Source organism: Blennius ocellaris (genome assembly GCF_963422515.1).
Source record: "Blennius ocellaris genome assembly, chromosome: 3".
Lineage (NCBI taxonomy): Eukaryota > Metazoa > Chordata > Actinopteri > Blenniiformes > Blenniidae > Blennius > Blennius ocellaris.
The window spans coordinates 26655896-26668455 of record NC_137652.1 but is presented as its reverse complement, the minus strand read 5'-3'; positions in this window follow the sequence as shown (position 1 = coordinate 26668455).

Sequence of the window (12560 nt, the reverse complement as noted above, 5' to 3'; positions counted from 1 at the left end):
AAAAAGTGTGCCTTGGCTCAAAAAAGGTTGAAAAACACTGCTCGAGATTCAGCAGTGTTTTTCAACCTTTTTTGAAAAAAATGTGAAATTGGATAATTTCCCACGGTACACCTGACTAGGCCCCCCCCCCCCCCCCCCCCCCCCCCCCCGGGTCAAAATGTGTATAAATGTGAATCATGAAGCAGAGGGAAGCTGAAAATATCACCCAAAGGCATCAAATTACAAATGAGACATTCCCATGTTGTCAAACAAAATTGGGTTTTATTTACATGCTAGAGTAACAGAAAACAAACAACAGGCTCCCAGAAAATGGCGTCTCTGGTTCACCATCGTGAAGCTCTTCTCTTCTTCTGTTGTTTTGCTTTCTTCTCTTGTCTTCTGGTCACAAACTTCTTTCCTTGCCCCAAATCTGAAACACAAAATGTGTTTTGTGTTCAACAATGCTGGTTAAACAGCCTATCAACCAAGGTTAGTGCAGCTCTCCAATTAACTGGATATAAAATAAAGCCCATCCAACCGATCCAGTCACTTTTCAATGATGAATAACAGCTTGTCTTGTCATTGAGGTGCTTACTTGGATTATTGTTGGGCTGGTTCTTTTCCGTCGGGTTGGAGGAGCAGTCAGAAGTGGTGACCTTTGTCTCCTCTTTAGTAGGTTGTGGTGATCTTTAATAAGCAAGAAGGAAAATTGTTAGTTTCAGTTCAGTTAGTCTTTTTTCTTAAAATACTAAAACTCCTCAGAGCGGTAGAGTTTGGACAAATACCTGTTGACAGAGGCTGAAGGTTGTTGTGAGGCTTGTTGTGCCGGGGCCTGGTCCTTCTTGTTCAGGTCAGACTGACTGTATTTGGACCAATATTTGCAGCCAGGCCAGGTGATGCTGGCAAGAAGTGGCTCAATATAGTCAAATTCAAAAGAGCTGCAGCTGTCGCACTCCTCCAGGGGTTTGCTGTAAGATTCCACATTGTAAGATTAACAATCATTACACTGAACAGCTTGCAAAAGCACAATGATGTTGAATATTTGTAGCACTTAGCAGCTATTTCATTGGTCTGTTTGTTAAAAAAGACTCAAAATCATCAGAGATAAAGTTTGGACAAATACCTGTTGACAGTCTGTGCAATGTCCAACTCCTCCAGGTGCTTTTCATCGTTTGAAATCTTTTCTTCAGTGAAGGTGATGCTGGAGAAAAGAGGCTGAACATAGTCATATTCGTAAGAGCTGCAATTGTTGCACTCCACCACCTGGTTGCTGTTGGACCTGGTGATGCTAGCAAGAAGTGGCTCAATGTATTCATCCTCCTCAGAGCTGCAATCATCAGAAAGATAAACATTACAGGTCATTACACTCAACAGCTTGCAAAAGCACAATGATGTTAAATATGTGTGACACTTAGCATCCAACTCATCATTGGGTCTGTTTTAAAAGACCAAATCATCAGAAAAAGGGAGTTGTGACAAATACCTGTTGACAGTCTCTACAATGTCCAACTCCTCCAGGTGCTTTTCGTCGTTTGAAGTATTTTCTTCAGTGAAGGTGATGCTGGCAAAAAGAGGCTGAATATATTCCTCTTCCTCCGAGCTGCAATCATCACACTCCACCACATGGTTGCTGTAAGAGTTCACAGTGGAAGATTAACAATCATTACACTGAACAGCTTGCAAAAGCACAATTATGTTAAATACGTGTAACATTGAGCAGTTATTTCATTTGGTGGTGTGTTTAAAAAGACTCAAAATCATCAGAGATAAAGTTTGGACAAAATACCTGTTGACAATCTCTGCATGGTCCAACTCCTCCAGGGGCTCTTCATTGGTTGGAGTCTTTTCTTCACTGAAGGTGATGCTGGAGAAAAGAGGCTGAACATAGTCATATTCGTATGAGCTGCAATTCTCGTACTCCACCACCTGGTTGCTGTTGGACCTGGTGATGCTGGCAAGCAGTGGCTCAATATATTCATCCTCCTCAGAGCTGCAATCATCAGAAAGATAAACATTACAGGTCATTACACTCAACAGCTTGTAAAAGCACAATGATGTTAAATATTTGTCACACTAAGCAGCTACTGTATTGGTCTGTTTGTTTTAAAAGACCAAATCATCAGAGAAAGGAAGTTTTGACAAATACCTGTTGACAGACTCTGCAAGGTCCAACTCCTCCAGGTGCTTTTCGTTGGTTGAAGACTTTTCTTCAGTGAAGGTGATGCTGGAGAAAAGTGGCTGAATATATTCCTCTTCATCAGAGCTGCAATCATCACACTCCACCACATGGTTGCTGCAAGAGTTCACAATGGAAGATAAACAATCATTACACAGCTTGCAAAAGCACAATGATGTTGAACATTTGTAAAACTTAGCATCTATTGTATTGGTCTGTTTGTTTAAAAGACTCAAAATCATCAGAGAGAGGAGGTGAGGACAAATACCTGTTGACAGACTCTGCAAGGTCCAACTCCTCCAGGTGGTTTTCTTCAGGTGAAGCCTTCACTTCTGGAAAGAAATCTTCTTGCACCGAGGGAAACTCATGGCTTGTTCTTTCCTTGCCATTTTCCACTTCTTCATGCAGGTCCTTGAGTGCTTTTTCCAGAGCACCGATTTTCTCCTGCTCGTCATTCAGATTTTTCAAGAACATTGCTGCAACTCCCATCACCTCCGCCGCGAGGGTCTGTCTGTTAATAGTGGGAGCGCCACTAATGTACTGTAAAACACAAGCAAAGACCATCATTAGACCTGCTCAATTAAATTTTTGCCTCAGTTACCGTAGAAAACATTATTTTGGTCTTCAATCTTCCTCTCATTTCATTTACATCCAAAATTATGTGGTTCTACTAGAATTACTTGTATTTATCAACAACTTACATTCAAAATCTGAACCACTCCGTGAAGCACACCCCCCTCTCCGGTCTCCATCTCTGGAAGCTGTGGTGGGACCGTCAAGTTGCTCATCGTGTTGTCACGACAATCTGCAGCAAATATTTAGAATAAAATATTGTAAATTTTTCACACAAAATTGACAATTGGTAAGGTCACCAAATGTACTTTTTTGCATTCAACTCACAGTTTTGAAGGAAATAGAGAATGTTGTCTGAAATCAAATCCTTGAGAAGAATCTCGCAGTGGATGAAGTCTTTCAGAGAATCGCTGTCGCGTGTGTCACAATCGCTGGAGGGTGAAGAACTGGAAATCGAACTGGAACCTGGAGAGAAACAAGTGACTGCCAACGCTGAACGAAGCTGATCCGGACTGAAAGGAAAAGGCCAAATGAGTTCTATTTATCTGCTGTCTGTCCTTTGATGTGTCCTTTGAGGGCCTCAAGGGGCGGGGCCTCGTGGGGGAGGAGCCTTGTGGAGGATATCAAAGGACCTTTTATCACTTTGATCTTCTCCAGTTTTTTAAAGAGCCATTTATGATACATCAAAGGACAGACAGCAGATAAATAGAACCCATTTGGCCTTTTCCTTTCAGTCCGGATCAGCTTCGTTCAGCGTTGGCAGTCACTTGTTTCTCTCCAGGTTCCAGTTCGATTTCCAGTTCTTCACCCTCCAGCGATTGTGACACACGCGACAGCGATTCTCTGAAAGACTTCATCCACTGCGAGATTCTTCTCAAGGATTTGATTTCAGACAACATTCTCTATTTCCTTCAAAACTGTGAGTTGAATGCAAAAAAGTACATTTGGTGACCTTACCAATTGTCAATTTTGTGTGAAAAATTTACAATATTTTATTCTAAATATTTGCTGCAGATTGTCGTGACAACACGATGAGCAACTTGACGGTCCCACCACAGCTTCCAGAGATGGAGACCGGAGAGGGGGGTGTGCTTCACGGAGTGGTTCAGATTTTGAATGTAAGTTGTTGATAAATACAAGTAATTCTAGTAGAACCACGTAATTTTGGATGTAAATGAAATGAGAGGAAGATTGAAGACCATAATAATGTTTTCTACGGTAACTGAGGTTAAAATTAAATTGAGCAGGTCTAATGATGGTCTTTGATTGTGTTTTACAGTACATTAGTGGCGCTCCCACTATAAACAGACAGACCCTCGCGGCGGAGGTGATGGGAGTTGCAGCGATTTTCTTGAAAAATCTGAATGACGAGCAGGAGAAAATCAGTGCTCTGGAAAAAGAGCTGAAGGACCTGCATGAAGAGGTGGAAAATGGCAAGGAAAGAACAAGCCATGAGTTTCCCTCGGTGCAAGAAGATTTCTTTCCAGAAGTGAAGGCTTCACCTGAAGAAAACCACCTGGAGGAGTTGGACCTTGCAGAGTCTGTCAACAGGTATTTGTCCTCACCTCCTCTCTCTGATGATTTTGAGTCTTTTAAACAAACAGACCAATACAATAGATGCTAAGTTTTACAAATGTTCAACATCATTGTGCTTTTGCAAGCTGTGTAATGATTGTTTATCTTCCATTGTGAACTCTTGCAGCAAACACATGGTGGAGTGTGACGGTTGCAGCTCTGAGGAAGATGAATATATTCAACCGCTTTTCGCCAGCATCACCTTCAGTGACGAAAAGACTTTAAACGAGGAAAACCACCTGGAGGAGTTGGACCATTCAGAGACTGTCAACAGGTATTTGTCACAACTTTCTCTCTCTGATGATTTTGTGTCTTTTAAACAAACAAACAAACAAACAAGCAAACCAATGAAATAGCTGCTCAATGTTAAACATATTTAACATAATTGTGCTTTTGCAAGCTGTTGAGTGTAATGATTGTTCATCTTCCACTGTGAACTCTTGCAGCAAACACGTGGTGGAGTGTGATGATTGCAGCGCTGATGAAGAGGAATATATTCAGCCACTTTTCTCCAGCATCACCTTCACTGAAGAAAAGTCTTCAACCAACGAAAAGCACCTGGAGGAGTTGGACCTTGCAGAGTCTGCCAACAGGTATTTGTCAAAACTTCCTTTCTCTGATGATTTGGTCTTTTAAAACAAACAGACCAATACAGTAGCTGCTTAGTGTGACAAATATTCAACATCATTGTGCTTTTACAAGCTGTTGAGTGTAATGACCTGTAATGTTTATCTATCTGATGATTGCAGCTCTGAGGAGGATGAATATATTGAGCCACTGCTTGCCAGCATCACCAGGTCCAACAGCAACCAGGTGGTGGAGTACGAGAATTGCAGCTCTTACGAATATGAGTATATTCAGCCTCTTTTCTCCAGTATCACCTTCAGTGAAGAAAAGACTCCAACCAATGAAGAGCACCTGGAGGAGTTGGACCATGCAGAGATTGTCAACAGGTATTTTGTCCAAACTTTATCTCTGATGATTTTGAGTCTTTTTAAACACACCACCAAATGAAATAACTGCTCAATGTTACACGTATTTAACATAATTGTGCTTTTGCAAGCTGTTCAGTGTAATGATTGTTAATCTTCCACTGTGAACTCTTACAGCAACCATGTGGTGGAGTGTGACGATTGCAGCTCTGAGGAAGAGGAATATATTCAGCCTCTTTTCTCCAGCATCACCTTCACTGAAGAAAATACTTCAAACGACGAAAAGCACCTGGAGGAGTTGGACATTGTAGAGACTGTCAACAGGTATTTGTCACAACTCCCTTTTTCTGATGATTTGGTCTTTTAAAACAGACCCAATGATGAGTTGGATGCTAAGTGTTACACATATTTAACATCATTGTGCTTTTGCAAGCTGTTGAGTGTAATGACCTGTAATGTTTATCTTTCTGATGATTGCAGCTCTGAGGAGGATGAATACATTGAGCCACTTCTTGCTAGCATCACCAGGTCCAACAGCAACCAGGTGGTGGAGTGCAACAATTGCAGCTCTTACGAATATGACTATGTTCAGCCTCTTTTCTCCAGCATCACCTTCACTGAAGAAAAGATTTCAAACGATGAAAAGCACCTGGAGGAGTTGGACATTGCACAGACTGTCAACAGGTATTTGTCCAAACTTTATCTCTGATGATTTTGAGTCTTTTTTAACAAACAGACCAATGAAATAGCTGCTAAGTGCTACAAATATTCAACATCATTGTGCTTTTGCAAGCTGTTCAGTGTAATGATTGTTAATCTTACAATGTGGAATCTTACAGCAAACCCCTGGAGGAGTGCGACAGCTGCAGCTCTTTTGAATTTGACTATATTGAGCCACTTCTTGCCAGCATCACCTGGCCTGGCTGCAAATATTGGTCCAAATACAGTCAGTCTGACCTGAACAAGAAGGACCAGGCCCCGGCACAACAAGTCTCACAACAACCTTCAGCCTCTGTCAACAGGTATTTGTCCAAACTCTACCGCTCTGAGGAGTTTTAGTATTTTAAGAAAAAAGACTAACTGAACTGAAACTAACAATTTTCCTTCTTGCTTATTAAAGATCACCACAACCTACTAAAGAGGAGACAAAGGTCACCACTTCTGACTGCTCCTCCAACCCGACGGAAAAGAACCAGCCCAACAATAATCCAAGTAAGCACCTCAATGACAAGACAAGCTGTTATTCATCATTGAAAAGTGACTGGATCGGTTGGATGGGCTTTATTTTATATCCAGTTAATTGGAGAGCTGCACTAACCTTGGTTGATAGGCTGTTTAACCAGCATTGTTGAACACAAAACACATTTTGTGTTTCAGATTTGGGGCAAGGAAAGAAGTTTGTGACCAGAAGACAAGAGAAGAAAGCAAAACAACAGAAGAAGAGAAGAGCTTCACGATGGTGAACCAGAGACGCCATTTTCTGGGAGCCTGTTGTTTGTTTTCTGTTACTCTAGCATGTAAATAAAACCCAATTTTGTTTGACAACATGGGAATGTCTCATTTGTAATTTGATGCCTTTGGGAGATATTTTCAGCTTCCCTCTGCTTCATGATTCACATTTATACACATTTTGACCCGGGGGAGTGGCCGTGTTGTGTGTGTTTCATATTTGACGTGACTCTTGCTGTGGTATGGCTGTTAAACACATCCATCCCCCCACCCCTGATGCGTTTCTCTAGGACAGTGTTTTTCAACCACTGTGTCGCAGCACACTGGCGTTCCGCGAGATATAGTCAGGTGTACCGGGGGAAATTATCCAATTTCACATTTTTTTTCTAAAAAAACATTTGTGTTGCAGAGTAATCATGTATTAATACTCTTCGCCAATAGATGGTAGCACAGAACATTGCCGTTGAAATCGAAATTTAACAGACGTCAGTCTTGTTTATCACCGCCACCTGCGGCTGCTCCCATCTTGTATCAAAGTACTGTGTCAGTGACAGTGATGGAGAAGTTTTTGAAAAGGAAGAATGTGAACCAGGATCTCAGCTCTTCATCCATCAGGTCCAGGTTTCACACTGAGGGAGTAAAAATAAAAAAAAGAAATTGGGAAATATTTTTTTCTGTATTTATTTGATTCCTGTTGATAAAGCATTGATGATAATGACTTTATATTGCTAATAGAGGCTAAAATTTTAACATTTTTGGGTGGTGGTGTGCCTCCAGATTTTTCCAAAGAAAAAAGTGTGCCTTGGCTCAAAAAAGGTTGAAAAACACTGCTCTAGAGGTTCATCCTCCACATCTGAACGAGATCCAAGCTCTGGAGCGACGCAGACGCTGGTGCTTCCAACAGCCGTTCATCACGTTTGGAATAGTTTCTCGTTGCTGGCAGAGACGAGTCGGCCGCCTCGGCTTCTCCTCCACATGTTGGCGATTAACACAGTCCTGCTTAATGTGCCATCAAGGAAGCATCTTGCAACGATGCCTGATGGGAGCGGACTCATTCAGACAGTTTTACACCATCAGAGGCGTTTTGTGTTTGTACGTTGCTATGCAGATTTAAAAAAAAATAATAATAAAAAAATAAACAATTTAGGATTATAAGGTATATGCATGAGGCTGCCTGTGTGTGTCGTAGTGCTGAGTTATGGCCCAGGGGATGCCATGTGGCGTTTCCAGCCTTATGGACATCTTTAAATGACAACAGTGAGAGGTACGCCTTCAAAAACTAACTCTACAGAGAATAAGCACTGTTTGGGTTGGAAGGAGAATTAACTTTGTATTTTATTAAATGATGGGGGGGGGGGACCCAATTAACACCTTTATTCTTCAACCCATTGCGTTGAGGACAAGCGGTTTGTTGGACATTTCATTGTGAAGTTTTTATTAGAGTTGGCTATATGTTGATATTGTAGTAATTCTTTAGTAGTAATTGTACATTTTAATCTTGTAGACTAGAGAAAAACTTGAAAGTTTACTTTTCAAAGTTATGACGGCTCTATTTCACGTGTAAAATTGGGCTGTACGTGGAACCTGGACTAAAACGAGGGCGACGCCTCTGGTTTAGGTCAAACATGACACACGTCGTTTTCTATTGTCGAGTTTTAAAATCTGCAATCATGAATGGCGTCTTCACTCAGCTGAATGTGAAAAGTATTCAGATCAATTAGTGCTCTGGAATAACAGTTTTACTGAGAAATGCTTCGACTTCTCAACGTTTCACACGTCAAGAGAAATGATCACTGGAGCGCAGATGTTTGTAAAGATTAGTTAAGCATGTGTAAAATGTCAATTCTGAGAATAAGCACTTCATTCTGCAGGAAGTATGTAAAGTATGGTACAGTTTATTGTTCAACTTTTTCATACCACAAAAATTAATTGTGAGAGATTCTGGTTTGAACAAAGAGCCCAAACAAAAACGCCAATATAGAAGCTTTAACTAGGGAAACATGGGATTTCCAGGTGACGACTCCTTCAAAACTGTTGTGGTTGGAGAGCTCCCCCTGGTGGTACAAAGAGGAAAATCATTTTGAAACCAAAAAAGGGGAAAAACGCATCAAACTAATAAAGTATTGTTTCCTTCGCTTGATGTCAAACATCTGTTCTTAATGTTGTGGGCAGTGGCGCACCTTGTTGGTTTTCCACAAATGGGGGAGGCCCGCCCAGCCCGTCAACATGTCAGAGGTCGGGATTACGTGATGCACCTGAATGCATCACTCAAAGCTGTCCACTACTAGGCTGCATTTTACCTTTTCAACGCCACAGCTGATTGGTTTTCAGAAATACGCATCTATGAACCTTTTCATAGCCGTCTGCGCAGGAAGGGGGGCGGAGTCACAAGACGTAGCTGAGCCGGTGGACGGCAAAGTCCGCTACTGCTCTCGCTTACCTGTCACTCTGCTCCTCTCCCTCCCTCACTTTGATTCACTGCCTTGAGCCCTTCATGTCCCTGCATGGCATTCATGTACACTGCTAAAAAAAAACCAACCAAAACACTGTCATTTCAAGCCATAAATTGCTCACATATTGCCTTCTGAGGTAAAACTCCAATAATGTTCAATAAGTTTGAACTTATGAGAAAGCAACTCATAAACTTTTTAAAAAACTTTTATAAAACATTTGTGGGTTTTCTGGCCAAAATGATGGAATGATCAAGAGGAAACATCTAAATTGCATACAAAAAAAAAAAAAAAAGCAGTGCTTCAAACAGCTAAAACGGCTCCACGTGGCCAGGAAACCTAAAACACACAAAACAATACCTGAAACAATTAAAGCAGCAAAAATCTATTTATCTGTATTGTTATGGTGCGCAGGTCGAGGAGATGACTCAAAGCAAAATAAACGATGCTCTCACGTTGGTATCTTCAGCCTCTTGCTTAGCATATTTATTAGTTGGACAACTTGGTAGCACGGGAGAACAGCAGCCGTGACCATGAGCGCATGAGGAACACCATAAAACAACTTCCTGTATGCGTCTTCAAAATAAGAACCTCTTTTAGACAGAGAATAAGAGCGCTCTAATAACATATTTAACACCCCCACTCGCTGTTAGCTCACTGGGTAAAACACATACGGTCAATGGCAGTACATAAACATTTACATTTTTACATGCCAAACATTTTCTTTGCAAAACCTTTTAACTTTTGTTTCGTGGCTGGCTTTGTCAAAACATCAGCAATCATTTTATCAGTAGGACAATATTCCAGAATAACCTTCCCTGTGGTTACAACACCTCTGATGAAATGATATTTCACGTCAATGTGCTTACATCTTTGTCTGTTAACAGGATTCTTTGTTAATGCTATCGTACCTTGGTTGTCTTCGTACACTTTTGTTTTAGCATATTTGTATTTGTCTAAGTCTTTTGGTAGCTGCTCTATGTAAAGACACTCTTGTTTAGCTGAAGCTAAAGATATGTACTCTGCTTCACATGTAGAGAGGGCTACTGTCGGTTGTTTTCTTGTTTTCCATGAGATAAGTGAACTCCCTTCACATAGACTGGCACAATATCCTGATGTGCTACGTCTATCTGTCTCATTTGATGCCCAACTTGCATCACAGTAAACTTTTAGACCAAGTTTCTCTTCAGTATTCTTTTTGAAGTGTAGTCCTTGTTCAGTTGAACCTGTTAGATACCTGAATACATGTTTTACTGTATTCCAGTGTTCAACAGTTGGTTCACTAAAGTGTTGAGAAAGTTTACTGACAACATAAGTTATGTCAGGTCTGGTGCAAGTGGATAAGTATATTAAACTCCCCACTGCCTCTCTGTACCGTCTGGGTTGTTCCAACTTTCCTGCATTTTCTGTGTAATCAAGTTTTGGTTCACAAGGAGTCTCTCTCGGTTTACAGTTTTGCATTTCAAACCTTTCTAAGATCTTTTTCACATATCTCTCTTGTGACATTTTGACTTGTCCGTTAGTTTGTTCAAAATCTATTCCTAAGAAATGTTTCAGTACTCCTAAGTCTTTCATTTTGAACCTCTGAGTCAACATTCTTTTTACATCAAGCATTGCCTTTTCACCATTAGCAGCTAGAATGAGATCATCTACCCATACTATGAGGATGATCTTTTCACCATGTTTTTCCCTGGTGTACACACAATGATCTGCAGAATTTTGCACAAAATCATTTTCACATAGGTATGAGTGTAACACAGCATTCCAGTTTCTGCCTGATTGCTTGAGTCCGTACAACGATTTGTTGAGTCTACATACCAGTTTTTCACCAGTTTTCAATCTTCTCTCGTAACCTTGTGGCTGATCTATGTAAATTTCACAGTCAATGGGTGCGTGTAGGTACGCTGTCTTGACATCCATCTGATGCAAGATCAAGTCTTCCTGTGCTGCTTTCTGCATGACAACTCTGACACTTGTCATGTCAGCTGTAGGTGAGAATGTCTCTTCATAGTCTGTTCCTGCTTTCTGGTTGTAACCTTTAGCAACAAATCTTGCTTTGTACTTATTGGATCCATCTGTGTCCATTTTGAGTGCATAGACCCATCTCCCTCCCAGTGATTGTTTACCTGGTGGTAACTGAGTCAGCTGAAAAGTCTCGTTTTCCTTCAGTGAATGCATCTCCTCGTCCATGGCGCTTTTCCACTCTCTTGACTTGGATGATGTCACTGCTTCCTGAAATGTCTTTGGTGTGTCACACACTGCTCGATAACAGAAATCAACACAAGTTTGTAATTTGTCCATCACATCATCTGTCTCAAAATCTTGTAGATAGACTGGTTTCTGTTTTGTTCTGGTTGGATTTCTCCTGATCACACTCTCAGCATTAACTTCTACTTGCTCAGTCTCTACATGTTCATCTATAACTTCAGAACTGTTCTCAGGTTGTGTTGCTTCTTCTTCTTTGTCTTTTGTGTCACAGAGTCCATTGTCAAATCCTGCATGTGACTTAACTGTTTGTGTCTCCTTCTCTCTGCTTGTTTTGGTTGTAAATTTCACCAACCTATGCTTTTGGACCTTTTCTGTTTCAGGGTAATATACCAGATAGGCGGGGCTGTTTTTATCGTAACCTACGAAAATGCCTTGTTCGCATCTGGCATCTAGCTTGCCCTTCTCATGTTTGTAGCAAAAACATGTTGATCCAAACTTTTGCATTTGAGATAGATTTGGTAGTTTTCCTGTCAGTAATTCGTACGCTGTTTTCTTCGTACGTCTATTGTAACATCTGTTTCTCACATGGGCAGCTGTCTGAATTGCATAGTTCCACAGTGTGTTTGGTAACTTGCTTTCTAACAGCAAACATCTAGCCATGTCAAATAACGTTCGCCAACCTCGCTCTGCTGTGCCATTTTGGTGTGGCGAGTAAGGTGCAGATGTCTCATGTCGGATTTTGTTCTTAGTTAACAACACTTGGAAATCTCGACATGTGAACTCAGTGCCGTTATCTGAACGCATACACTTGACTTCACCGTAGGGAGCTACATCAGCTAAAAACCTTTCTGTAGCTAGAACTGCGTCACTTTTTGACTTTAGGAAATACACTAGTATTGCACCAGAGTAATCATCGGTAAAAGACTGTGTGTACTTGTACCCCTCTATACTTGTTGTTTTCATTGGGCCTGCTAAGTCAGTATGGATAAGCTCTAAGGGTTTCTCTGCTTTAATGTCTGGCTCTCTACTTCTTGTTTGAGAAAACTTGCCTTTTGTACAGATTTCACACATCTGATCTGGCTTCACTGCATTTCCCTTAATGTCCATACCTTTGACCACGCTTTGGAGTTTGATTACATCCTCAAAATTACAGTGCCCAAGAATCTCATGCCAGGTTTGTACATCATGACACACTTTACACTGGTCAGTATTATCAAC